The sequence below is a fragment of the Nicotiana tomentosiformis genome, chromosome 6, assembly GCF_000390325.3.
Source record: "Nicotiana tomentosiformis chromosome 6, ASM39032v3, whole genome shotgun sequence".
NCBI classification, from domain to species: domain Eukaryota; kingdom Viridiplantae; phylum Streptophyta; class Magnoliopsida; order Solanales; family Solanaceae; genus Nicotiana; species Nicotiana tomentosiformis.
The window spans coordinates 114,410,287-114,438,110 of record NC_090817.1 but is presented as its reverse complement, the minus strand read 5'-3'; positions in this window follow the sequence as shown (position 1 = coordinate 114,438,110).

Genomic DNA, 27,824 nt, shown 5'->3' with positions numbered 1-27,824 from the left:
TACACCTGTCCCTGAGGCACCAGCATCTACTGTTGATGATATTCTGGATGATGGCAGAGGGGGTGATACTACAGTTGCCAGCTTTGAGAGTTCAAAAATTAAATAGGCATAGGAGGACCGTTTTGTAAGTCAAGCTGCCTTCACCAACTTTCGTGGGTGGTGGCCTGTGAGATAGCTCACTCTTGAGCGGCAGTTCCAACTCAAATATCTTGACAAGTATAATCCAGCAGTATTGAGACAGTTCCGAGAGCGGAAGGGGTGGATGTCACCCAGATTGTTGTGGACGCCAAGGAGTATTTGGTCCAGGAGTTCTACGCCAATGTGGCACACATGACAAAAGTAAAGAATCTGAAATGAGATTTGACCATCACACATTGAACTCCTATTTGGGGTTTGAGGATGTGGAGCCTGCATAGTACTTGGAGAAGCTGGCGATGGGTGATGCAGCTCGCCCATGGCTAGCTGAGCTTCTTGCAGCCCTGGGGCCACTACCACCATGGATCAGTGCAGGTGTTCCTATTCAGTGGAACACCCTAAACTTCAAGGCTAAGGGATGGCAGACCTTCATATGCAGAAGACTAGACCTGTGCCTGAATGAAACCAACCTACCTATTCCACGGGCAGTTCTTGTCGCCTCTATTATGGTCGGGTACCCGATCAATGTGGGTGATGTGATGTCGGCCAACATGTCAGTGGTTGCCAGGCAAGCTGATACCTCCTACCCATATTCCAACACCATCACTGAGTACCTTACGGATGAACGGGTAGATCCCAGAGATTTTGACACGAAGGTTCGGGCGTAGAAGCCCTTCTCTTGGTATTCTCTGATGGATGCTCACAATCCGAAGAGAAAGGGTTAGCCGACTACCACCGTAGGCCAGTCTGATGAGCCATCGGTGGTAGGTACATAGACACCTGATATGCCATCCACTTCAGCAGAGCCTTCTGCTAGTGCAGCTGCCATGCCTTCACCTTCAGCCTCAGTGCCTCCCACCTCGGCTTTGAAGCCAGTGCCTATGCCTTCTGCTCCACTCTCTACGCTGCGAGTCTCCCAGACACTAGTGAGCCTCAACAACTGGATGCAGACAGCTACTGCAAAGCTGTCTGACATATCCACTCATGTTGCATCACAATCATCTATTCCGGCACCCCAGATTCCCCCCACAATTGAAGAAACCCTGAAGAAGATCTTGGACAATCATAACACGATTATGGCCACTCTGGTACAACATGGGTCAGTCATAGAGGAGCTGGCAAAGGAAGTGAAGAAGATGCGATCCAATTGGAGGCTGAGGTCGGTGCCACTGCTGGGGACACAAAGATGGCCACAGAGCCATAAAAAGTCTTCTTCATTCTCACCCTTCCTTTACTCTTATTTTGTTAAGCATTAGGGGCAATGCTTATTTTTATTCGGGTTCGGGGGGGAGGGGGGTGGAGTTTCTTTGACATATTTTGATGATTATGTATTTTGATAACTATGAGACATTTGGTCTGTAATTAACTTATTACTATTTTCTTCTTCTTTCTCATTATATATATATTCTCTCTTATCTCTTATTATGTATATATTCATTACGCCTTCTATAGTTTTTCTTTTGTTTTGTAACTTCTTTATCTTTATGTTTGTTTCTTTTGAATTAGTAGCTTCTTGTTGATTTAATAGCTTCTTTCTATGTTTTAGTGGATAATAAGCCTTTGGTTTTCTTAATACCACGGTTCTTTCTAAAGGTAGTTTATGTGTGAACCGGGTGACTCTTTCCAACGTTGGATGGCGTGACAACCGTCTTAAGGGATTGAGTCCATTTTTGGTATTTAGGTTATAATAGTAGTAGTAATAAATAAAAAGACCTAATTGAGTCATACTCGAAGAGTCAAACATGCTTCATTTGGTACCAACACACTTAAGTAAGTGCTTATGGTTAAAAACAAGGTTCTTTTGGAAAGAAATAGCTCTAGTTAGTGACCTTGTGACTCTTGTATGGATTTAAACAATCATCGAGTGGTTTAATTGAACCATAGTGATTTTCAATCTTGTATATGGTAATTGTGGGCCCTTGACTCTTATCCTCTTTAACAATCCAACTGCGTGAGAGGTGAGATGTTTTTGTTGCAAGTCCAAATACCCGTGCGAATGGTCTAGAACTTGCCCGAATGTGTTTCTAGGTGAAATTTTAAGTTTTTCTTGGCTTGAGAAGTGATTGTAGGCTCTACTTGGACCGCTTGAAGTTTTCCATTGCCCACCAATGTTGTTATCCCTAGTCAACCCATTTGAGCCTAAAACTTTTCTCATTTGATAACCATGTTACAAGACTTTACCCATTTTATCGTGACCCTCTCTTGGCACCCGAGCTTTCCTTAACACTCTTGTGAAATAATTGGCTAAAAATGTAAGTTTAGGGGAGAGACGAGGAACTTGAAGGAGGTATCAACACACAAAAAGAAAAATAAATGATGAGAAGGAAAGGCAAGAAAAGGAAAGAACAAAAAGAAAAGTGCAAAAAGAAAGTGAATAAGTTGAAGAGTTGATGGGATTCAAAGAAAAATAATAATGGAAAGCATGGAGAAATCAAAAGAGGGAGGAAATTAATATCATGATCAAGAAAGAGTGATGTTAAGTTTCTCTAGCTCCCCCAAAGAAAAGAAAATGCCTCAAAGAGTTGGCAAAACATGAGCCTACAAAAAGAAAATGGAGTGCTTAAGGAAAGATGAACTCGTTCTATCATAGCATATCCAACCTTAGTCCAAAAGCCTTCATTGCATTCCGAAAAATCCCTACGTGATTTCAAGCCGAGTGAGCTTACATTAGTGGTGATCTACATGAGGGAAAAGCCTATGGCACTTAAAGTCGTACTTATGACATTCTTTTGAGAGAGATGAGTGAACCTTTCACAAATCTTTGGATTGATTGTCATCGTCAGTTCTTGCCAGTTGATCATGAGTTCAGAAGGATGAAGAATGCATTCAAACAGAATACAGTTGAACATGATTTGCCATCTCCAACTTTGTCTGGTGAGGAAATTTGGGAGAAGGTTCAGAACTTCACTAAAGTTACTGAGGCTCTGATAAGTGGGGATTTTGACTACTTATTAGCGCCTTTTAGCTTTTATTTTAGTCCAAAAGCGTTTAATTGTGTTCCTGAAAACTAATAAAATGTGCTTAATTGCAGGAATATTGGAAGATGAACTCTCGAGATAAAATCCAACTCAAAAAGGAGTAATCTAAACTCAAGGACATAAAAAGCACAGAAGCTTAGAAGTACGGACCGTAGAATATTATCTGCGACCGTAGGTTATGAAGGAAACGCCATCAGATTTTGGTGCAAAGTGCAATCCACACATGAATTGTGCGGCCGCAAAAGCTAAGCCAGAGCAAAGTTCAGAGAAGGTGCATTTCAAGTCCCCTAGAAGTGCGGACCGCACAATAATTGTGCGGCCGTAGAAGAAGAGCTATGTGATCGCAGATGTAAAAGTACGGACCATAAAAGAGATAAGGTGCGGCCGCACATGTAAAAGTGCGGACCGCAAAAAGAGTGCATGGCGGCCGCAGACTTCCAGTCCTGTCAAGCTGAAGAAAAGTGCGGATCGCACATGGAATTGTGCGGCCGCAGAACCTCCCGAAGGGCAATTTTGTCCGAAATTTCCAGCCATGTATAGATAGATGAGTTTCACATTTTTAGGTTAACTTATGACATCCGCTGCTATAGTGGCCGTTTTCTTTTACTCTTTTAGTAGTTTTTTCATATTTTGAGCTATTTTAACTTAGATTTTATCATTTTGATCTTGCAATATGAGTTTAATTATCATTTCTTTTTCTATTTCTTCCATTTCAAGCATGAGTAGCTAGATTTTTACTAGGGTTGTGACCCAACCCTAATGTGTAAACTTAATGGGCGATTGATTTAATGCTTGTCTATGGTTGGGTGTTTATTATTTAGCCATGTTCTTGCTTTTATTTGTGGAATTAATGGTTGCAAACATTAGTTCATGCCTATTTGACTTGGTCTCTACTTGAGAAAGAGAGACTTAGTTTAGTAAAACTTGGCTAACAATAAATTGGGTCAATCGAGAGATTGATAATACCAATTAAAGGGTTCAATCTAGAGATAGTAATAACCCGACTTGAGCTTTTATCAACAGTTTTGTTCAATACCCATTTGGACTTGAGAAAGCCAAATTGGGCAAAATCACTCTCTGGCCGAGAGGTATTGAGTAGGTCATTTAGTGTTGATAGCTAGAATACACCCCGACCAATAAAATAAGCTTTAAAGTTTATATCCTATTATGCAAACACCTAGGTGAAGGTCATAGCCCTAGGCCTTTTTATAACATTTGAAAAACAACAAAAACAATTTCCTAGTTTTATTTCGTAAATTGCAATCGTAGTTTAATTTAGACTTTAAACCAACCCAATTTTGTGGAAGTGCAAATTTAGATATACAAGCTCACGCGCTACGATATATACTACTGACTCCCATACATATAGCTCCCTGCGGAATTCGACCCCGACTCTTGTTGGGATTATTATTGCATCGACCGTTTTTCATAACCTCGAATTGAGGTGTGAACTTGGACAAGGTCAAGCCTTACCTTCTAGATTTCCTGGATATGGTGTTACTCATAACTGGACAAAACAGAGCATGTTTTGGGAGTTGCCATATTGGAAAGATAATCTTCTCCGACACAATCTTGATGTCATGCATATTGAGAAGAACTATTTTGACAATTTGTTCAACACAGTGATGGATGATAAGAATAAGACAAAAGATAACCTGAAGGCTAGACTAGTCTTACAAGAATATTGCAGGCAACCTGAATTATATTTGCAATCTGCGAACAATTGTAAGGTGTTCAACCCCAAGGCTAGCTACATATTCACTTTGGAAAAAAGACGAGAGATTTGTGAGTGGGTTACAAACCTAAAGATGCCTGAGGGCTATGCTTCGAACTTGGAAAAACATGCTGATATGGTTAAAGGAAAGTTGACTCATATGAAAAGTCATGACTGCCATATCTTCATGGAAACTTTAATCCCTATTGCATTTTGTGGTTTGCCTGCAAATATTTGGAAACCCATCACAGAGATAAGTTTGTTCTTCAAAGACTTACGTTCTACCACATTAAGGGAAGAGAACCTATTTCAAATGAACCGAAATATTCTTGTAATCAGTAATAAGCTGGAAAGGATTTTTCCATGTGGTTTCTTTGATGTGATGGAACACCTTCCAATTCACCTTGTACATGAGGCACGACTTGGAGGGCTGGTTCAATGCAGGTGGATGTATCTATTCGAGAGGTAATGATCAAGCCTTGATTCATTCTAGTAATTTTCTTTAATGTTATCGTCTAATATGACAATGTGAAAGACTATCGGCAAGTGTAAATGATTTGTTAAACAGAGGAATAGGATTGGAGGATCTATATGTGAAGCCTATCTTGCAAAGGAAACTACCCATTTTTTATTCTTACTACTTTGACAGTCATGTGCTATGTGCGAGAAATAGGCCCAATCGATGCAATGTCGTGATTGAGAATGGTTCATTATATCCACCAATATCCATATTCAATAAACCAGGCCGAGGCTCTAAAGATCGATCAAAAAGGGGCCTAAGTAGTATGGAGTACAAATCAGGTTCAAATTATATGTTGCTAAATTATCCGGAAGTTCAACCCTTTCTTAGGTAAGTGTTGATGTAAGGTTAATTTACACGGACTATTATTTAATTAGGTTGATGCAACTAACAAAATTTTCAATTTATCGCTTAGTAACTTCTTGAGTCACTTTGGCCATGATGTTGTTGTCACGACCCAAAACCTAACCCGTCGTGATGACGCCTATCATGGTACTAGGCAAGCCAACACATTTCCAAAACACATCGATATTTCATTTAAAAGATAAGTCAAAGCTTTACTTTACTAAAATCTCGATTAAGGAGTTCAAACCAAAATAAAAATAAAATGCGGAAAAGATAGCCCGACATCGGGGTGTCACTAAGTCATAAGCAACTATTACAAACTTTCTTATAACGTCAAGACTAGCATAGTCCGGGAAAAACCAATACAACTAAGGGGAAGATAAGAAAGGAGAAAAATAGGGTTGCGATCGCCAGACAACTACCTTTCTATCTCCGATGATCCATTACTGAATATATCAACAACCGCTACCGTGACCAGAAATGCCTGGATCTGCACACAAGGTGCATGTAGTAACGTGAGTACACCAACTCAGTAAGTAACAACAGTAAATAAAGGCTGAGAAGCAGTGACGAGCTAGATGCAAGTATAGTTCATATGACAAAAATTTCGTAAAGTACATCATGCTTTAAAAACCAGTGTTTAAGTCAAACCGGCTTGTTTAAATCCAGTTCAGGTAAAACCAATAAAAATATCTTTCAACAATTCTCAAACAAGGACTCAAAGCAACAATGAGCATGGATGATGAAATCATATACTGCCCCTCGGGCTAACATCACCCAGTTCTCCCAATCACTCCAACCTCACAATCACTCATGCCTCACCATCACTCATGCCTCACGATCGCTCAGCACTCTGCACTCGGCATTCATAATCAGTAGGTACCTGCACTCACTAGGGTTGTGTACAGATTCCGGAGGGGCTCCTACAGCCCAAGCGCTATAATCTGCACGAACAACTCACGTGCTGTACGGACAACTCACATGCTATAATATCATATCATAATCCGCACGTACAACTCACGTGCGAAGGTATAATACCTCACAAACAGGCCCTCGGCCTCACTCAGTCATAAACCTTTCCAGTCTCTCGGGCTCTCAGAAATCAAAGAAACCAGCCCAAACAATATTAACATGATGCAACAAATAGAATAACAGAGACAAAGCTATGATGTAAGAATGCATGAACATGACTGAGTACGGGATATCAACTAAAGCAGTGAGAGGACAGCAAGAAACGACCTCTAAGGGTCCAAACAATACTGGCATAAGTCCTAGACATGGTATCTAGCATGATTTACAGTATATCTTTCTAAAGCACATAAAGAGCATATAGCTATAACAGGTTGTTCAACTTTACAGTTGCTACGGGATGGATCAAGTCACAAATCCCCAATGGTGCACGCCCACACGCCCGTCACCTAGCATATGCGTCACCTCCAAATAGTCACATGACACAAAAATCTGGGGTTTCATACCCCCAGGGCTAGATTTACAACTGTTACTTACCTCAATCCGAGCAAATCTCTACTCCGAAATGCCCTTGCCTCTTGAATCGGTCTCTGAGCATCCCGAATCTAGCCACAAGTAATACAATACGATCAATATAGGCTAAAGGAATCAACTCCACAAGAAAAATACCAAATTATAGCCAAAATCTAAAATCGACTCAAACCTGGCCCCCGACCCACGTCTCAAAATCCGACAAAAGTCATAAAACCCGAAAGCCCATTCACTCACGAGTCTATCCATGGGGAATTCATCAAAATCCGACATCATTTGGTCCCTCAAATTCCCAAATTACACACTATAAAATCCCAAGCCCTAACCCCTTATTTCACCTCAAAAATCCTACAAATTAGGTGAGAACACAACGGGAAAACACCATAGCTAGGAGTATTAGAGCTCAAGCAACTTACCTCTGTGAAGAACTTTGAATTCCCTTCAAAAATTAATTCCAAACGCTTCAATGTCCGACTTGAAAATGGTGGAAATGAACAAAAACTTGCGAAGTCTCCTATTTATGCAATCTGCCCAACGAAACCGCACCTGCGGTCCCTTTTTCCGCTTCTGCGAAGCCGCACCTGTAGAATTTCCATCGCAGGTGCGGAACTCACTTAATATCCCAGGTTCTGCATCTGCAGCCAAATATCGCACCTGTGAAAGCGCACCTGCGCATCTCCCTCTGCTTCAGCGACGCCAGCCAAATTTCTTCTCTCCGCATCTGCGCCCCAGGTCTCGCACCTACGGGCTCGCAGATGCGATAGCCCTCTCGCACCTGTGCCTTCTAACCAGCTCCTCGAATCTCACATCTGCGATCTCCCGCTCACTTATGCGGGCTCGCACCTGCGATGAGACATACGTAGGTGCGATTATGACAGTTGAGTTCAACTTCAGCAATTCCTCCAATTTCCAAACTTGTTCCGTTAAACATCCGAACTCAAACAGAGGCCCTCAGGACCTCAACCAAACATACCAGAATATCCCACAACATCATACGAATTTAGGAAAATCATCAAATCACTCAAAACAACACCAAAATACCAAATTACACTCGGATTCAAGACTAAGAACTTCTAAACTTCCAAATTCCGCAAATGATGCCGAAACCTACCAAACCACGTTCGAATGATCTTAAATTTTACACAAAAGTAAAAAATAACACCACGAACCTATGCCAACTTCCGGAATTCCATTCCGACCCCGATATCAAAATTTCCACTACCGACCAAAATCGCCAAAATTCTAACTTTCGCTAATTCAAGCCTAATTCTACCACAGGCCTCCAAATCTCATTCTGAACGTGCTCCCAAGTCCAAAATCACCTAACAGAGATAACAGAACCATAAAAATTCAAATCTGAGGTCATTTACACAAAAGTCAATGTACGATTGACTTTTCCAACTTGAGCTTCTACTTTAGAGACTAAGTGTCTCAATTCACTCTGAAACCACTCCGGACCCGAACCAACTAACACGATATATCATAATATAGCTGAAAAACACAAAAGGAAGCATAAATAGGGAAAACGGGGCTATAACACTCCAAATGACCGGTCGGGTCATTACATCCTCCCCCTCTGGGTTGGAAGGGCACTGAGTGATGAGTGGCCCTGATGAGAACAGTTAGAACCATGGCCAGATGATGCACCACGGAGAACTAGGCAGGCTGACTGAGCATGCCTGAATGGACGACCTCTACCATGCTGGAACTGACCCCCAGAAGGAGTACCACTAAATATACCCTGACCATGAGGCCTCTTGGCATCCCTCTCAACCCTCTCCTGACCGCGAACCATCTCAATCTGCCGAGCAATTTCGACAACCTCATCAAAAGTATCATCAGTCACTCTCTCTGGTCATAAGCAACCGCAACTGATAAGTGAGGCCATCTATAAACCTCCTAATTCTCTTCCTGTCTATGGGAACCAACCAGATAGCATGACGGGCCAACTCTGAGAATCGTATCTCATACTGCGTCATAGACATATCACCCTGGTGAAGCTGCTCAAACTATCTGTGCAGCTCCTCTTTGCGGGACTGAGGCAGAACTTCTCCAAAAAGACCACAGAGTACTTCTGCCCAGTAAGGGGTGCTGCGCCAATAGGCCTACGCATCTCGTTAGTATCCCATCATCTGAGTGCAGCCCCAGAAAACTGAAAAGTAGTGAATAAGACCCCACAAGTCTCCAGAATACTAGCTGTATGGAGTATTTTTTGACACCTATCCAAGAAGTCCCGATTATCCTCTCTCTCTATGCCACTGGAAGGTGGAGGCTGGAGTCTCCCAAACCTCTCCAACCTACGCTGATCATCCTCAGGCATAGCAGGAACCACATAGTCCTGAGCAGTTGTAATCGCCTGGGCTGGTGGTGCCCTCGGTGTCTGGAATCCCTATACCACATGATCTGGTGTGCGGGCAGCGGGAGTCTGAGAACCTCCCCCAGCCTGAGAAGTGGCTACTGTGGCCGGAATAGAGACTGCCTGAGCAAGACTGGTACACGCAGTCAGAATCTGAGCTAAGGCCTCCTGAAGGCATGGAATCACAATAGGCACAAGTGGTGCCTGAGCTGGTGCATCAACAACTGGAATCTGGTCCTGATCTGGGGCAACTGGTGGATCTGCAGGTACTGCCCCAGCTGTTGTGTGGGCTGCACCTCTGCCCCTACCGCTTCCTCTATCGAGCCCTCGGCCTCTCGCAGCCCTGGCTGGTGGTATTGGTGGTTGTCCATCCTGCCCGGTAGTACGAGTCCTCACAATCTGTGAGAGAATGAAACAACAGACTTTTAATTACTAGAATCAACAGATTCGCAGGACGAGAATTCAAGAATGTCGAGTTTCTTAAGGGCTCTACAGCCCTCGAAGATAAGTACAGACATCTCTATACTGATCTGCAAGACTTTACTAAACCCGCTCATGACTCGTGAGACCTATGTAACCTAGGCTCTGATACCAACTTGTCATGACCCAAAACCTAACCTGTCATGATGGAGCCTATCGTGGTACTAGGCAAGCCGACACATTTCCAAAACACATCGATATTTCATTTAAAAGATAAGTCAAAGCTTTACTTTACTAAAATCTTTATTAAAGAGTTCAGACCAAAATAAAAATAAAATGCGGAAAAGATAACCCGACATCAAGGTGTCACTAAGTCATGAGCAACTACTACAAACTGTCTGATAACATCAAGACTAGCATAGTCAGGGAAAAACCAATACAGCTAAGGGGAAGATAAGGAAGGAGAAAAACAGGGTTGCGATCCCCAGGCAGCTACCTTGCTATCTCCGATGATCCGCTACTGAATATATCAACAACTGCTATCGTGGCCAAAAATGCCTGGATCTGCACACAAGGTGTAGGGAGTAACGTGAGTACACCAACTCAGTAAGTAACGGCAGTAAATAAAGGCTGAGAAATAGTGACGAGCTAGATGTAAGTATAGTTCATATCACAAAAATTCCATAAAGTATAGCATGCTTTAAAAACCAGTGTTTAAGTCAAACCGGCTTGTTTAAATCCTGTTCAGGTAAAACCAATAAAAATATCTTTTAACAGTTCTCAAACAAGGACTGAAAGCTATGAGCATGGATGATGAAATCATATACTGCCCCTCGGGCTAACATCACTCAGTTCTCCCAATAACTCCAACCTCACAATCACTCATGCCTCACCATCACTCATGCCTCACCATCACTCATGCCTCACGATCGCTCAGCACTCGGCACTCAGTAGGTACCTGCGCTCACTAGGGGTGTGTACAGACTCCGGAGGGGCTCCTACAGCCCAAGCGCTATAATCTGCACTGACAACTCATGTGCTATAATATCATATCAGAATTCGTACGGACTACTCACGTGCTAAGGTACAATACCTCACAAACAGGCCCTCGGCCTCACTCAGTCATAAACCTCTCCAGTATCTCGGGCTCTCAGAAATAAAAGAAACCAACCCAAACAACATTAACATGATGCAACAAATACAATAACAGAGACTGAGCTATGATGTAAGAATGGATGAACATGACAAAGTACGAGATATCAAGTAAAGTAGTGAGAGGACATCAAGAAACGACCTCTAATGGTTCAAACAATACTGGCATAAGGCCTAGACACAATATCTAACATGATTTACAGTATATCTTTCTAAAGCACATAAAGAGCATATAGCTACAACAGGTTGTTAAACTTTACAGTTGCTACGGGATGAACCATGTCATAAATCCCCAATGGTGCACGCCTACACACCCATCACCTAGCATGTGCGTCACCTCCAAATAGTCACATGACATAAAAATCCGGGGTTTCATACCCATAGGACTAGATTTACAACTGTTACTTACCTCAATCTGAGCAAATCTCTACTCCGCAATGCCCTTGCCTCTCGAATTTGCCTCCGAGTATCCCGAATCTATCCACAAATAATATAATGCGATTAATATAGTCTAAAGGAATCAATTCCACAAGAAAAATACAAAATTATAGCCAAAATCTGAAATAGACTCAAACCGGCCCCCGGTCCCATGTCTCGAAATCCGACAAAAGTTACAAAACCTGAAAGTCCATTCACTCACGAGTCTATCCATACAAAATTCATCAAAATCTGACATCATTTGGTCCCTCAAATCTCCAAATTACACTCTCTAAAATCCCAAGCCCTAACCCCTTATTTCACTTCAAAAATCCTACTAATTAGGTGGAAAAACAACGGGAAAACACCATGGCTAGGAGTATTAGAGCTCAAGCAACTTACCTCTGTGAAGACCCTTGAATCCCCTTCAAAATATCACTCCAAACGCTCCAAGGTCCGACTTGAAAATGGTGGAAATGAACAAAAACTCGCGAAGTCTCCTATTTATGCAATCTGCCCAGTGAAACCGCACCTACAGTCCCTTTTTCCGCTTTTGCGATGCCGCACCTGTGAAATTTCCATCGCAGGTGCGAAACTCACTTAAGATCCCAGGTTCTGCATCTGCGGCCAAATATCACAACTGTGAAAGCGCACCTGCGCATCTCCCTCTGCTTTTGCGACGCCAGCCAAATTCCTCCTCTCCGCATCTGCGCCCCAGGTCTCACACCCGCGGGCTCGCAGATGCGATAGCCCTCTCGCACCTGCGCCTTCTGCCCAGCTCCTCCAATCTCACATCTGCGATCTCCCGCTCGCTTATGCGGGGTCGCACCTGCGATAAGACATACGCAAGTTCGATTATGACAGTTGAGTTCAACTTCAGCAATTCCTCCAATTTCCAAACTTGTTCCGTTAATCACCTGAACTCAATCCGAGGGCCTCAGGACCTCAACCAAACATACCAACATATCCCACAACATCATACAAACTTAGGCAAATCATCAAATCACTCAAAATAACATCAAAATACCAAATTACACTCGGATTCAAGCCTAAAAACTTCTAAACTTCCAAATTCCGCAAATGACGCCGAAGCCTACCAAACCACGTCTGAATGACCTTAAATTTTACACACAAGTCAAAAATAACACCACGAACCTATTCCAACTTCCGGAATTCCATTCTAACCTCGATATCAAAATTTCCACTACCGACCAAAATCGCCAAAATTCTAACTATCGCCAATTCAAGCCTAATTCTAACACGGGCCTCCAAATCTCATTCCGAACGCCCTCCCAAGTCCAAAATCACTTAACAGAGCTAACGGAACCATCAAAATTCAAACTCGAGGTCGTTTACACATAAGTCAATGTTCGGTTGACTTTTCTAACTTAAGCTTCTACTTTAGAGACTAAGTATCTCAATTCACTCCGAAATCACTCCGGACCCGAACCAACTAACCCAATATATCATAATATAGCTGAAAAGCACAAAAGGAAGCAGAAATGGGGAAAGTGGGATTATAACTCTCGAAACGACCGGGCGGGTCATTACAGTTGTATATTCTACATTTGAGGCATGGTTTAAAGAGTGTGTATGTGCATCTTACACACTTTCTCACATGTGAATATACATAGTTGGTCACTTGTGATTTTTTTTAACACTACATGTAGGTCAATAATCCAAACAACGGTGTTAATCAATTTTTTGAAAGATATATCTTGGGGACCTACACCTACGGCTACAACTATGTCTAAGTATTTTGTGAATTGTTACAAATTTCACACCGAGGAATGCTCCAAGTATAAAAAAAAGCAATAACAGTGGGGTGTGTGTTAAAGGTCATGAAGGCAACCAGGATGGGGAAAATAATTATTACGGTGTGATCAAAGAGATTCTAGAATTATGATATTCAAGCTGGCCAAATAAGAATATCATACTTTTCCGATGCAAGTGGTTTGACCCAACACCTAGAAGAGGTACAAATGTACACTCATAGTACAACATAACTGAGGTCAATAATAAGAGGGAGTATGATCGCATATAGTTATATGGGTACACCGAGTCAGCAGTCACATGACCATGTGGTTATATGTCCGTTATCTGCTCCATTTTCTTCACCACCAACTGGATCTCATCCATCTAGATTTTAGCCACCCGGATCGCAGCATGGTTCTGGATTGCAGTAATGGTTGGATCGCAGCAGGGGTCTAGATCACATCCATCTTCACCAGCGACCCCGTCTCCCACTCTACGGAGTTTGTCTTCTAGCATTTCTAGACTTTGCCTTTGGGATAGTAGTGCTGAGCCAGATGCCTCCCCTTCTACGCACGCTTCAGATTCATCGGAGGATGATAATCAGAGGAAGTGCGATATGATCGTTATCATAGGATGATCATCAGGCCTGAGGACAATGGGTAAGATTTATTTATTACTTCTTTGTTTTTGTTAAAGTATAATAGCTAGTCTTGTTTATTTAATGCAATTGCTATGTTGCAGGTTCATACCTAGTCATCAGACTACAAAGATACTCACTGAAGCTCTTGGCTGGTTGTATGATGCACCCTATGCGACTTGGAGTGAATTTCTACCAGAGCTCGTGGAGAAATTTTTCAACCAATTTAAGGTTTTAATACAATTCTTATCTATTTAAGCATTATATTAACAATATTTTCATCTAACGTTACACACTTCATTTGCAAACTAAGTGTGCCTAGGAGGACTGGTATAACAGTGTCATTCTTGCAAATTTGAGTTCAAATGTCGTAAGAGACTATCTGATTCCTTCTGTTTTGCTCGGAAGAAGAGCAAGAAGCCTTTATGGGTTCTACTGCATTTATGGGAGGATCTGTTGAGGCAGTGGGCCACTGAGAAATTCGAAAAGAAGAGTGAATAGGGAAAGAAGGCCCAAGCATCTGAGAAGGGTGGCTCCTAGCACTTTGTGGGTGCAATGAGCATGGGGACTGCGAGGAGACTATTGATAATTTCTTAAAATATTTAAATCTATTTTTATCAAACTATATTTATATATTTTAATTTAGTTATCATGTTTTATTATCTTTGTAGGAAAAAAATATGGGAGGAAGATGACTCACGCTGAGTTCTTCATGGAGACTCACATCTGGAAGAAGAAGGCACCGACAGATCAAACTAGATGGGTCGAGGACCGGGCAGAGATTACATATGTAAGTTTCATAGCTAATATTACTTGAAATTAATATTTTTAATATTATATATTTAATAATTTTCTATATTCTAAATAAAGGGTCACTACAAGACTAATGTGGAGGAGTAAAATCAAAGCTTGCGACCGAATGAGCAAGGCGAGTGACCTTCCATTTTAGACGAAGAAGTGAAGAAGATATAGTTGGATGTTGCCGGTGGTCCTAAAAAGGGGATAGCATACGGCCTTCCAGAGATATCATTTCGGTGTTATAGGGATGTATTACAAGGTATAAGGACTTCCGCCCAGGACGAGGCACTTGATAGGTCAACTTTATCGGCTATGGAGAAGAAAACCGCAAAGCTGTCAGCAGAGCTTGAAGAGGCAAAGGCTAGAGAAGAAAAGAGAGATAAACAATTTGATACCCTTCAAGTTCAGCTAAAAAAGAGGGATGAACAATTTAATGTCCTTCAAGGTCAGCTCGCCAATCTTCTTGCTAGTGGTGCTTTCCCGATTCCTTGGTCTCGCGAGTCTTCCCCAGATGCTAATCGTTCTCGTCGTGAGCTTTCGAACCATGCCGACGATGAAGCTTCTAGTAGTGGAAATGGAGATGATGTAGTACAAAACACTCATTGAATGATGTTTGAACTTTTAACTTGTGAAACGTTTTGTTATTGGATATTTTGAAACTCTATAAATATTATTAATATAGTTTTGATAGTTATTATTATTGCTGTTATTGTTGTTGTTATTATTATAATTGTTGTTATTATTGGTTGAATGGCAACAATATAATACAGTCATCATAGGTGATTGGTTGTTGGCAGGTGGTGTAGCTGTAAAATAACTGTATTCTGCCAAAACTTACCCAGAAAACCGACCGCCTACCAACCGAAGTCGGCCGAAAATGTTCAATTGAATTTTCCAGAAATTTAAATTTACCGACCGACATCGGTTGGATTTTTTGATTTTAAATTTTACATATTTTAATGATATCGACAGACTTCGGTCGGAATTTTTTATTTTAAATTTTAAATATTTTAATAATACCGACCGATTTTGGTCGGAAATGAACAATATTAAAAAAAATGAATAATTAAAATTCTGACCGATGTCAGTCGCTAATTTAAAAATAATTAAAAATTATTTTCAAGAATACCGACCGAATTCGGTCGGTAAATTTAGTTTGTATCAGATTATTTGGTCAAAGTGCGTTAAAAATTACCTATCGACTTCGGTCGGAAATATCGACTGTCTGCGGTCGCCTCGCATTAGCGACCATTATTTTTTCGACGAATTGAAGTCGGTCGGAAATCGGTCGGTTTTTATTCGATTTCGACCGATTTCAGTCGGTTTCTCTGGACGCTTTTTGAAAGTTTTCTAGTAGTGCAACATGGCAAATTTAAATTCAAAAGTAAGTGACATTTAAAAAATATTACCGACGACACTAAATAGCTATTGGGCGCGGGCTTAGCTCGGACTAACCCACACTAATCATCTAAAAAGTGTTACTAACATTTTTCGTTTATCAAAAATTAATTTAATTAATCTTTAAAACTAAAATAATTGTTTATTTGTTAAAATTAAAATATTATTGTAAGTTACCATTCTTCTCAAGGAAAAAATATATTTTAAAATAATATCACACGATCACATATTTAAGTTATAGAAAAAGCAAATAGTTACCACATTAATTGGTACAGTACGTAGATACTCCCCCCGTTTCAATTTAGATGAGATAGTTTGACTCTGCACAAAATTTAAAAAAGAAACGGAAAAGGGCCAAAAGTACCCCCTGAAATATCGAAATTAGTACAAAAATGCCCTCTGTCCACCTATTTGAATAAAAATGCCCCTACCGTTATTTGTTTTGCTCAACATTACCCTTATTACTAACAGAAAATTCTGGGGGGAAAAAGAAAATTTAATTAAGATCCACGTGTCACCGTTCCATTGGCCTAACTTAAACTTCAACTAAAATATAACTAAACTCACCATTAACCCGTCCGAATATTGACCCGCTCCGATTTTAAAACACAACTCTCTTTCTCTCTCTGCCTTGGTGTTACTTGGGTGGAATTCACCAGCAGATCCGCCGAAAATAGCAACGTACACAGTAGCCTATCTCATTTACAAATTATGAGTAGAAAATCCTTTTTTTACTAGACTTAACACAATAATCTAATCGAAAAAATTAAATCAATGATAAAAATAAAAATAAGAAAACAAATATTAGTGAAGAAATTATCTAAAAAAATTGTTAACTATTATTAGTACATCATATGAGCCCAGTGTCTATGAAATGTGACAATTGCATAGAAAAGCTTACATATTAATTGAATAAATAGTGAAATAAATAAAAAATAAAAATACACATCACATAAACAATAAAAAAATTAAAAACATATCCTCAAAATTTCACGGAGGAACGATAAAAAATAGTGAAGAACCCCCCTCTCCCCCCCCCCCCCCACACACACACACACATACACACAATTTTAAAATAAAGAAACGTTATATAATAAAGAACACCCATTGCATAAATAAAAAAAAAATCTAAACTTTTTTCATTAAGAAGAATATGACAATTCCTTTCATCTTCCATAAAAATAATTCTAAGAGAACTCAATTTTGAGTTTGCCTCGTGAATAATAGTAGACATATACTTGTAAGTAAATGTTCACTAAAAATGAAATAGCGAAGGGAGAGAGAGAGAAAGAGAGTTATGTTTTAAAATTAGGGCGGGTCAATATCTGGGCGGGTTACGGGTTGGGATTTATGTTAGGCCAATGTGACGGTGACAAGTGAATATTCATTAAATTTTCTTTTTTTTAATAAATTTTCTGTTAGTAATAAGGGTAATGTTGAGCCAGAATTATAACGGTAGGGGCATTTTTATTCAAATAGGTGGACGGAGGGCAATTTTGTACCAATTTCAATACTTCAGGGGCAGTTCTAACCCTTTTCTGAAAAAGAAAAGAGACTTTTGCAACTTGTGGTCTTAAAAGTTTAAAGAGTAAAAGCTTTGTGGCACCATAACATTTGTTTGGTTATAAAAACTTCTCATTAAGGGTAAAATGGATAAAATAAAAAGTTTAAAGTTACTCCCTCCGTTCATTTTTACTTGTCCACTATTGACTTCGCACGCCCCTTAAATAAATGAAGTGCATAATTTATGTTACGCGGCGTCATCCTGAATTTCCTTGGAAGGGCGACGTAAGGCTAAGCAACCGATGTCAGTGCGATTGCTGTCCGCCAACTAAGGTCCCCTCCGTACGCTAGACTAGATTGTCAGTGTCGTACGGAAAAACCAATGTCGTGATAAATTGAAAGAGAGAGCAGTAAAGAGAATTGAGAATCAAAGAAATCTTGATTGCATTGAATGAAAGCTATTACAGAAAAACAACACGGTGTCGGGGGGAGGGGAGGGAGGAGGGGAGACACCAGTACAGAGAATTGTTTGCTTGCTTGAAAGTTTGATTGCTTGGTCCCCCTTAATAATGCTTAAAAAAAATAAACCAAATTTATATGACTATACCTATGAAAGCTGGAAAATCACACTTAAAGAAAATGCAGTAAAACTACTATATATTTACAATGAAAAGGACTTAGTCTTCTACTAAGCAGAAACAAGTCCGTTAGCAGCAACTTTGTCTTTAGCATCAGGGTCTGCACGCGCGGCGCTATTGGCATCTGCCTGTGGCTGGGCGCTGGCAATGGCTATCGGTGGGGCGACAGAGGCACATGCGCGCTTGTCACTTGGAGTTGCCGAGACCACGAGGCCGACTGTGGCAATGGGCGTTGGGAGGCTTGCCAGGATGCCACAAGGCGCGTCCAAGGGGTCATGGGGCATGGCTGGAAAGCCGCCCATGATATTTACCATGATACTCATATTAATTGGTGTATAATCTTAATGGATTTGAAAAATGATTTGGAATGAGTAATTAATGCTAAGAGTAAAATAGGAAAAATAAATTATTTTTCTCTTGATATGCGAAAAGTGACAAGTAAAAATGAAAATTTATTTTTGAAATACTTGACAAGTAAAACTGAACGGAGGGAGTAAATTATTTTCAATTATAAAAATATGTCATTCTTTTTTTAATGAACTAATAAGGAAAGTGTGTCATCTAAATAGAACATTGAAACAGAGGACGGATTAATAAGAAAAGTATGTTATTTAAATTAAAGCGAGTATATATTAGTAGGGAATTAACCATCCAACCATTCTGCTGTTTTTCACTTTCTTCAATCTTGCTTTTCCTTGTTCTGATCCTGCCATTTCATGTTTTTTGCCCTCATAACAGCACCTCCTTATATGTCAAAATTTATGCATTCTCCTCAAATGAAGTACGTCATTTTATCCATTTACTTAATAGACTAATCTTTCGCCAGAGGAATTGTTGTATAAAGGGTTTGAAATGGACCCGTTAGAAGCAGGGGTGTACGTGGATTGAATTGGTGCGGTTTTTATCCAAAACCAAATCAAACCAACTATATCGGTTTGGATTGGTTCGATTTTATCGGATTTTTCAAATTTTTCGAATTTTTTTGTTATATGAATATTATTTCAATCTTACTTTATTAAAGTTATAGGTAATTGAATATATATTTAACAGAAATTGAAAAATGATAAACATATGATCTATTTAAAATAAGAATTTTTTTAGTAACACATGATAGTTATTTCTTAGTCGTCTAAGAGTAATGTTTTATTGATGTATAATTTCAAGGTTAACCGAATTTAATAATTAAACATAAAAATCAATATCATACCTAAATAACGATATGTTATATTTAATTTTAAATTATTAAAATGCCATTTTAAATTCAAAAATATATATAATTAATAAATCTTGACATATGAATATCAAAGAACAAAGAGTGATTGACGTATTTCAATAACACTTGATAAGAAAATAATAAAATCTATTCTTTAATGTAAACAAAAATGAATGAATTTCATTGTTCTATTAAATATTACATTCATGAGAAGATCTCAAATATTTCTAAATATTTTTGTTTAAAAATTTCTATATAAAGTCTTAAAAATAAATATAAAAATTATATATTTATATGTCGGTATGGTTTGAATTTTTTTACTCAATACCAAACCAACCCTAATCGGGTTTTTTTACTCGGTTTGGTTTAAATTTTTGGTTTGGTACGAATTTCCGCTTCGGTTTGAACAACCCTAATTGGATGTCACGACCCAGAATTTCCACCGTCGGGACCATGATGGAGCCTAATATTCTACTCGGTAGGCAAGCCGACATTAGAGAATTATTAAGCCAATCCTTATTCAATTATATAAATAATAGCAAATAAGCAAACACGGAATACAACGAGTACGGAATAATATAAAAACTTCATTAATTACTACCACCCGGATCTGGAGTCACAACTCACGAGCTATAATGATTTACTACAAATAGGGCCTAAAAAGGAAAAATACACTGTTTTGAAGTAAGAAATAGTAAATGATAAAACTAGGAAGAGACTCTAGGGTCTGCGGACACCAGCAGATCTACCTTGGGTCTCCTGACAGCAAATCCAAGATGCTAAGCCTCACGATCAGCTAGGACCGGTACCAAAATATGCACAAGAAGTGCAGAGTGCAGTATCAGTACAACCGACCCCATGTACTGGTAAGTGTCGAGCCTAACCTCGACGAAGTAGTGACGAGGCTATGGCAAGACACTCACATAATAAACCTGTACAGATAATAGTATATGTACAAGAAAACAACAATAACAGATAAACATGTATATTATTGGGAGGGGGACATGCTAAAGGGGCACATGATATAGGAGATACAACGAAAATGATAACCAGAACAGTCAACATATTTTTAATCAATGAAAACAACTAAACACAATGAAGAAAATTACACGTTATCACCCTTCATGCTTTTACTCTCGGCCTCACAATATAAGTTAATAGATACGGTACGGCATCACTCTCCGTGCATTAACTCTCATAACGTGGCACGGTATCACCCTTCGTGCATTAACACTCACAATATGGCACGATATCACCCTTCGTGCATTAACACTCACAATATGGCACGACATCACCCTTCGTGCATTAACACTCTCCCTTACCATAATGCAATGAACAATTAACAACAGGGAGGTAGAATAACAAGTACAAGCCTTACTTCATCATTTGGTTCCACAATATCAACCACAACTTCGGAATCAATACTCAATTATCACCAGAAGGTCCACAAACATGATAAGAACGATCAATTTAACAATACTAGTCTAAACATGGGTAACATGAATAAAGGAAGCTATAATTGCAAGAAACCAAGCCCCCGCCCGCGTGCTTTAACCCGACTATAACGCATAAGTACTCGTCACCTCACATATACGTTGTTCCCTAATATCTAAACAAGTAGCAAATAGACAAACAAGTCTAATTCCCTCAACTCAAGGTTAGACACAACACTTACCTTGCTCCAAAGGCCACTCAATGCTCAATTACCGCTTTTCCTCTAGAATTCACCTCCAAACCACTCGTATTTATCCACAAACGATTCAATAATATCTAATATTACAATGCACAAATTTAGAATCCCCAAACTCCCCCCCTCCCCCCAAAAGTAAAAAATCGACCCCGGGCCCGCTTGGTCAATACCTGAGGTTCAGATCAAATTCCATTCACCCCCGAGCCCGATTATATAATTTATTTCGAAATCCGACCTCAATTCGAGGTCTAAATTCTAATTATGCAAAAATCCCTAATTCTACCCAAACCTGCAATTTTCGCCATGAAAATCCTAGATTTTAGGTTTAAAACTCATGAAATGTAATGGGTTATTGAAAGAAAGTAGGTTAGAATCACTTACCAACAAATTGGGGAAGAAAATCTTTTAGGAAAATCGCCTCTAGGTCTTCTAGTTTTGAAATTTTTGAAAGAATGGCAAAATCCCATAATTGGGACTGTTTTAAGTCACTGGCGTCAGGTATTCATCGCGTTCGTGAAGAGCATGGCCCAACTGGCTTACGCGATCGCGAGTAATTCCACGCGTTCGTGAAGGTCTAGCCTGCCTCACCTCCGCGTTCGCGAGACTGGGCTCGCGTTCGTGTAGAGTTACCTCAACTCCCCTGCCCTGGCTATCTAACGCTACGCGTTCGCGTGTGTCTGGTCGCGTTCGCATAGAGCAGGCCCCCCAATGCTCCGCGTTCGCGACCAAGATTTCGCGTTCGCGTAAAACAAAACCTCCCCCAGCCCATTTTACCCATCGTGATCGCGGGAGTATATTCGCGACCGCGAAGAAGGAAATACCAGAAACCAGGACAAGTGAAAATCAGCAAACTTTCTAAGTTCAAATCATCCCGTAACCTATCCGAAACTCACCCGAGCCCTCGGGGCTCTAAACCAAAAGTGCACATAAGTCCAAAAACCTCATACAAACTTGCACGCGCGATAAAATTGCCAAAATAACACCTAGAACCATGAATCAGACACCAAATCAAATGAAATTTTCAAGAACAGTTTAAAACTTCTATTTTCACAACCAAACGTTCGAATCACGTCAAATCAACTTCGTTTCTCACCAAATTGGATATACAAGTCATAAATATTATAGTGAATATATACCGGGCTTCGGAATCAAAATACGGACCCGCTATCAACAAAACCAAATATCAGTCAATTCTTAAAATCATTAAGCTTTTAAAATTTTAATTTTTCATCAAAATTTCATATCTCGAGCTAGGGACCTCGGAATTTAATTTCGGGCATACGCCCAGGTCCTAAATTATGATACGGACCTATCGGGACCGTCAAAACATGGATCCGGGCTTGTTTACTCAAAACATTGACCAAAGTCAACTCAAATGATTTCCAAAGCAAAATTTCATATTTTCGCATTTTTTAACATAAAAGCTTTCTGGAAACACGCTCGGACCGAGCACGCAACTCGATGAGGGTAAAAATAAGATTTTTTAGGCTTCAGATCACAAAATTAGATTTTTAAAATATAAGATAACCTATCGGGTCATCATATTTTCCACCTCTAAAATAACCGTTCGTCCTCGAACGGACATAGAAAATTACCCGGGCTGGTGAAAAGATGTGGATATTTACTCCGCATATCCGACTTGAACTCCCATGTAATTGCCTTAACGGGCTGACCTCTCCACTGCACTCAAACTAAAGGATAACTCTTAGACCTCAGCTGTCGAACCTGCCGGGCTAGAATAGCCACCGGCTCCTCCTCGTAAGTCAAATCCTTGTCCAACTGGACAGAGCTGAAATCTAACACATGGGATGGATCGCCGTGATACTTTCAGAGCATGGACACATGGAATACCGGATGAAAAGTTGCTAAACTAGGTGGCAATGCGAGTCTGTAAGCCACATCGCACACTCTCTCCAGAATCTCAAAGGGCCCGATATACCTAGGGCTCAACTTGCCCTTCTTTCCGAATCTCATTACACCCTTCATGGGTGATACTCGAAGCAACACTCTTTCTCCGACCATGAATGCAACATCACGAACTCTACGATCGGCATAACTCTTCTGTCTGGACTGAGCTGGGCAAAGTCGATCCTGAATAATCTTGACCTTATCCAAGGCATCATGTACTAGATATGTACCCAACAACTGAGCCTCCCCCGCTCGAACCACCCAATTGGCGACCGACACCACCTACCGTATATTGCCTCATAGGGAGCCATCTGAATGCTCGACTGGTAGCTATTATTGTAGGAGAACTATGCAAGGGGCAAGAACTGATCCCACGATCCTCCGAAGTCTATAACACATGCGTAGAGCATATCCTCCAAGATCTGAATAGTGCGCTCGGACTGCCCGTCCGTCTGAGGATGAAATGTTGTGCTTAACTCAACCCGTGTGCCCAACTCACGTTGTACTGCTCTCCAAAAGTGCGAGGTAAATTGCGTACCTTGATCAAAAATGATAGACACAGGCACACTGTGGAGATGGACGATCTCGTAGATATAAATCTCTGCCAACCGCTCCGAAGAATAGGTAACTGCAACAGGAATAAAATGCGCAAACTTAGTCAGCCTGTCCACAATGACCCAAACTACATCGAACTTCCTCTGAGTCTGTGGGAGTCCAACAATGAAATCCATAGTGATACGCTCCCACTTCCACTAAGGAATCTCTATCTTCAGAAGCAAACCACCAGGTCTCTGATGCTTATACTTTACTTGCTGACAATTTAGACACCGAGCTACATAAGAAACTATATCCTTCTTCATCCTCCTCCACCAATAATACTGCCGCAAGTCCTGATATATCTTGGCGGCGCCCGGATGAATAGAATACCGGGAACTGTGGGCCTCCTCTAGAATCAACTCACGAAGTCTATCCACATTAGGCACACAAACACGACCCTGCATCCTTAAAACTCCATCATCTCTGACAGTAACCTGCTTGGCACCACCGTGCCACACTGTGTCCCTAAGGACTAACAAATGAGGGTCGTCATACTGCCAATCTTTGATGTGCTCAAACAAGGAAGATCGAGCGGCTGTACAAGCTACAACACGGTTGGGCTCTGAAATATCCAACCTCACAAACTGGTTGGCTAAAGTCTGAACATCTGATGCAAGCAGCCTCTCATCGACTGGAATATACGCAAGGCTGCCCATACTCACTGACTTCCTACTTAAGGCATCGACCACCACGTTGGCCTTCCTGGGGTGGTACAAAATAGTGATATCATAGTCTTTCAATAGCTCCAACCACCTCCTCTGCCTCATATTGAGATCCTTCTGTTTGAACAAGTACTGCAAACTCTGATGATCCGTGAAAACCTCACACGACACACCATAATGATAGTGCCTCCAAATCTTCAGCGCATGAACAATGGCTGCCAACTCTAAGTCATGGACAGGGTAATTCTTCTCATGAACCTTCAACCGCCGGTTTTCACACGACACACCATAATGATAGTGCCTCCAAATCTTCAGCGCATGAACAATGGCTGCCAACTCTAAGTCATGGACAGGGTAATTCTTCTCATGAACCTTCAACCGCCGCTATGCATACGCAATCACCCTACCCTCCTGCATCAATACTGCACCGAGCTCAACATGGGACGCATCACAATATACGGTATAAGATCTTGAACCTGAGGGCAACACCAACACTGACGCAGTAATCAAAGAAGTCATGGGCTTCTGAATGCTCGCCTCACACTCGTCTGACCATCTGAACAGGGCACCCTTCTGGGTCAACCTGGTCAATGGGGCTGCTATAGATGAAAAACCCTCTACAAATCGACAGTAATAGCCCGCCAAACCCAAGAAACTCCTGATCTCCGTAACTGGAGTGGGTCTAGGCCAGTTCTAAACTGCCTCAATCTTCTTAGGATCTACCTGAATGCCCTCTACTAACACAACGTGCCCCAAGAAAGCGACTGAATCCAACCAAAACTTGCACTTTGAAAATTTAGCATACAACTGGCTGGCTCTCAGAGTCTGAAGTACAATCCTAAGATGCTGCTCATGCTTCTCTCGACTACGGGAGTAGATCAAGATATCATCAATAAACACGATCACAAATAAGTCCAAATAAGTCTTGAACACTCAGTTCATCAAATCCATGAATACTGCTGGGGCATTTGTCAACCCAAAGGACATCACCAGAAACTCATAACACCCGTAACGAGTCCGAAAAGTTGTCTTAGGGACAACGGATTCCCTAATCCTCAACTAATGGTAGCCAGATCTCAAATCAATCTTCGAAAATACCTTGGCACCCTGAAGTTGATAAAATAAATCGTCAATCCTTGGCAATGGATACTTGTTCTTGATGGTAACTTTGTTCAACTGTCGATAATCTATTCACATCCTCATCGATCCATCCTTCTTCTTCACAAACAACACAGGTGCACCCCAGGGGGAGACACTAGGTTTAATAAAGCCCTTATCAAGAAAATCTTGCTACTGTTCCTTCAATTCTTTCAACTCTGGTGGGGCCGTACGATATGGCAAAATAGAGATAGGCTGAGTTCCCGGAGCTAAATCAATACAGAAATCAATATCCCTGTCGGGTGGCATCCCCGGCAGGTCTACAGGAAATACCTATGGAAACTCGCGAACAACTGGCACTGAATCCATGGAAGGAACCTCCGCACTAAAATCGCTGACATATGCCAAATAAACTAGACACCCCTTCTCCACCATACGCTGAGCCTTCATATAAGAGATAACCATGTTGGTAGAATGGCCAGGAGTCCCTCTCCACTCTAGTCGAGGCAACCCTGGCAAGGCTAAGGTTACCGTCTTTGCGTGACAATACAATATAGCGTGATAAGGTAACAACCAATCCATACCCAAAATGACATCAAAATCAACCATATTGAGAAGTAGAAGGTCTACACTAGTCTCAAGACTCCCAATGGTGACTACACATGAATGATAAATGCGGTCTACAACAATAGCATCCCCCATAGGTGTGGACACATACACAGGAGCACTCAAAGAATCACAAGGCACAACCAAATATGAAGCAAACTAGGATGACACGTAGGAATAAGTAGAACCTTGATCAAATAGAACTGAAGCATCTCTACTGCAAACTGGAACAATACCTGTGATAATAGTGTCAGATGACTCAGCCCCAGGCCTGGCTGGAAAAGCATAACACCGGGGCTGGGGCCCATCACCCTGAACTACGTCCCTGGGATGGCCTCTAGTTGGCTGGCCTCCACCTCTAACAGTTTAGCCTCTACCTCTGGCTGTCTGAACCCTGCCTCTGGCTGGCTGAGCAGGTGGTGCAGCAACTGGTGCCGGAACCATGGCACGAGAACCCTAATGCTGTGAGTTGCCCGATGCCCGAGGGCAAAACCTAGCAATGTGCCTCGGATCACCACAAGTATAACAAGACCTCGGCTGTTGTGACTGCTGACCCTGAAACTCACCCTGTCGACTTGAGCAACCACCCTGAAAACTCTCGAGTGGAGGTGCACTAACAGGAGCTGGTGGTGCACTGTAGGCTAGCTGGTCGGAATAAGTCATATGAGGGCCACGACCACCTGAGGCACCGTGGGATGCCTGGGGTGCTGAATGAAATGGCCTGGGAGGATGGCTTCTACCAAAAGTACCCCTGCCTCCAGATGAGGCACCGTTGAACCCCCCCGAAATGACGTGGTCTCTTGTCAGACCCCTGACCTCCCTAAGCAAGAACCATCTCGATTCGCCTGGCGACATTGGCAGCCGCCTGAAAAGAAATCTCACTCCCATTCTCCTTAGCCATCTACAATCTGATAGGCTGAGCAAGTCCGTCAATAAACCACTTCCCCATCTCTCTCTCGGTAGGAAGCATAAGAAGAGCATGACTGGCAAAATCCACAAAATGGGTCTCATATTGAGTAACAGTCATGCTGCCCTGCAGGAGACGCTCGAACTGACGACGATGCTCCTCTCTCAGTGTGATAGGGAGAAACTTCTCTAGAAAGAGCTGAGGGAACTGGTCCTAAGTAAGAGCAGGCGACCCCGCTGGTCTGGTCAACAAATAATCTCTCCACCATTTCTTGGCTAAACCAGTCATCTGAAATGCAGCAAAATCGACCCCATTGGTCTCCACTATACCCATTTTCCGTAGCACCTCATGACAGCTGTCGAGATACTCCTGGGGATCCTCTGAAGGAGTACCACTGAAGTGAACCGGGAAGAGCTTGGTAAACCTATCCAATCTCCATAAAGCCTCAAAAGACATAACTGACCCATCATCGGTCTGTGCCGCAAAAACCAGTTGAACTACTCCAACTGGATGAGCGGCTAGAGTCTGATACTGGGAAGCAGGAGTCTGGGCTCCTCTTTCAGCCTGAAAGACGGCTGGTGCCATGGGAAATGCGCCAATCTGGGCCACACTCTCCATAAGGCCCACCAAACGGACCAAAGCGTCCTGAAGCACTGGGTGGCAATGAACCCCTCCAGGACCTGAGTTGGTCAGACAGGCACAGCCTGGGCTGGAACCTCCTCATCAAACTCTACCTGAGGCTCCACCGCTGGTGCCACTGCTCGTGCTCTGGGCTGAGCCCTACCCCTACCCCGGTCTCTGGCATAGCCTCGGCCTCGACCTCGACCTCTGCCCCTCGTAGGAGCTACCACTGGAAGCTCTGGCTGCTGCTCGGCTG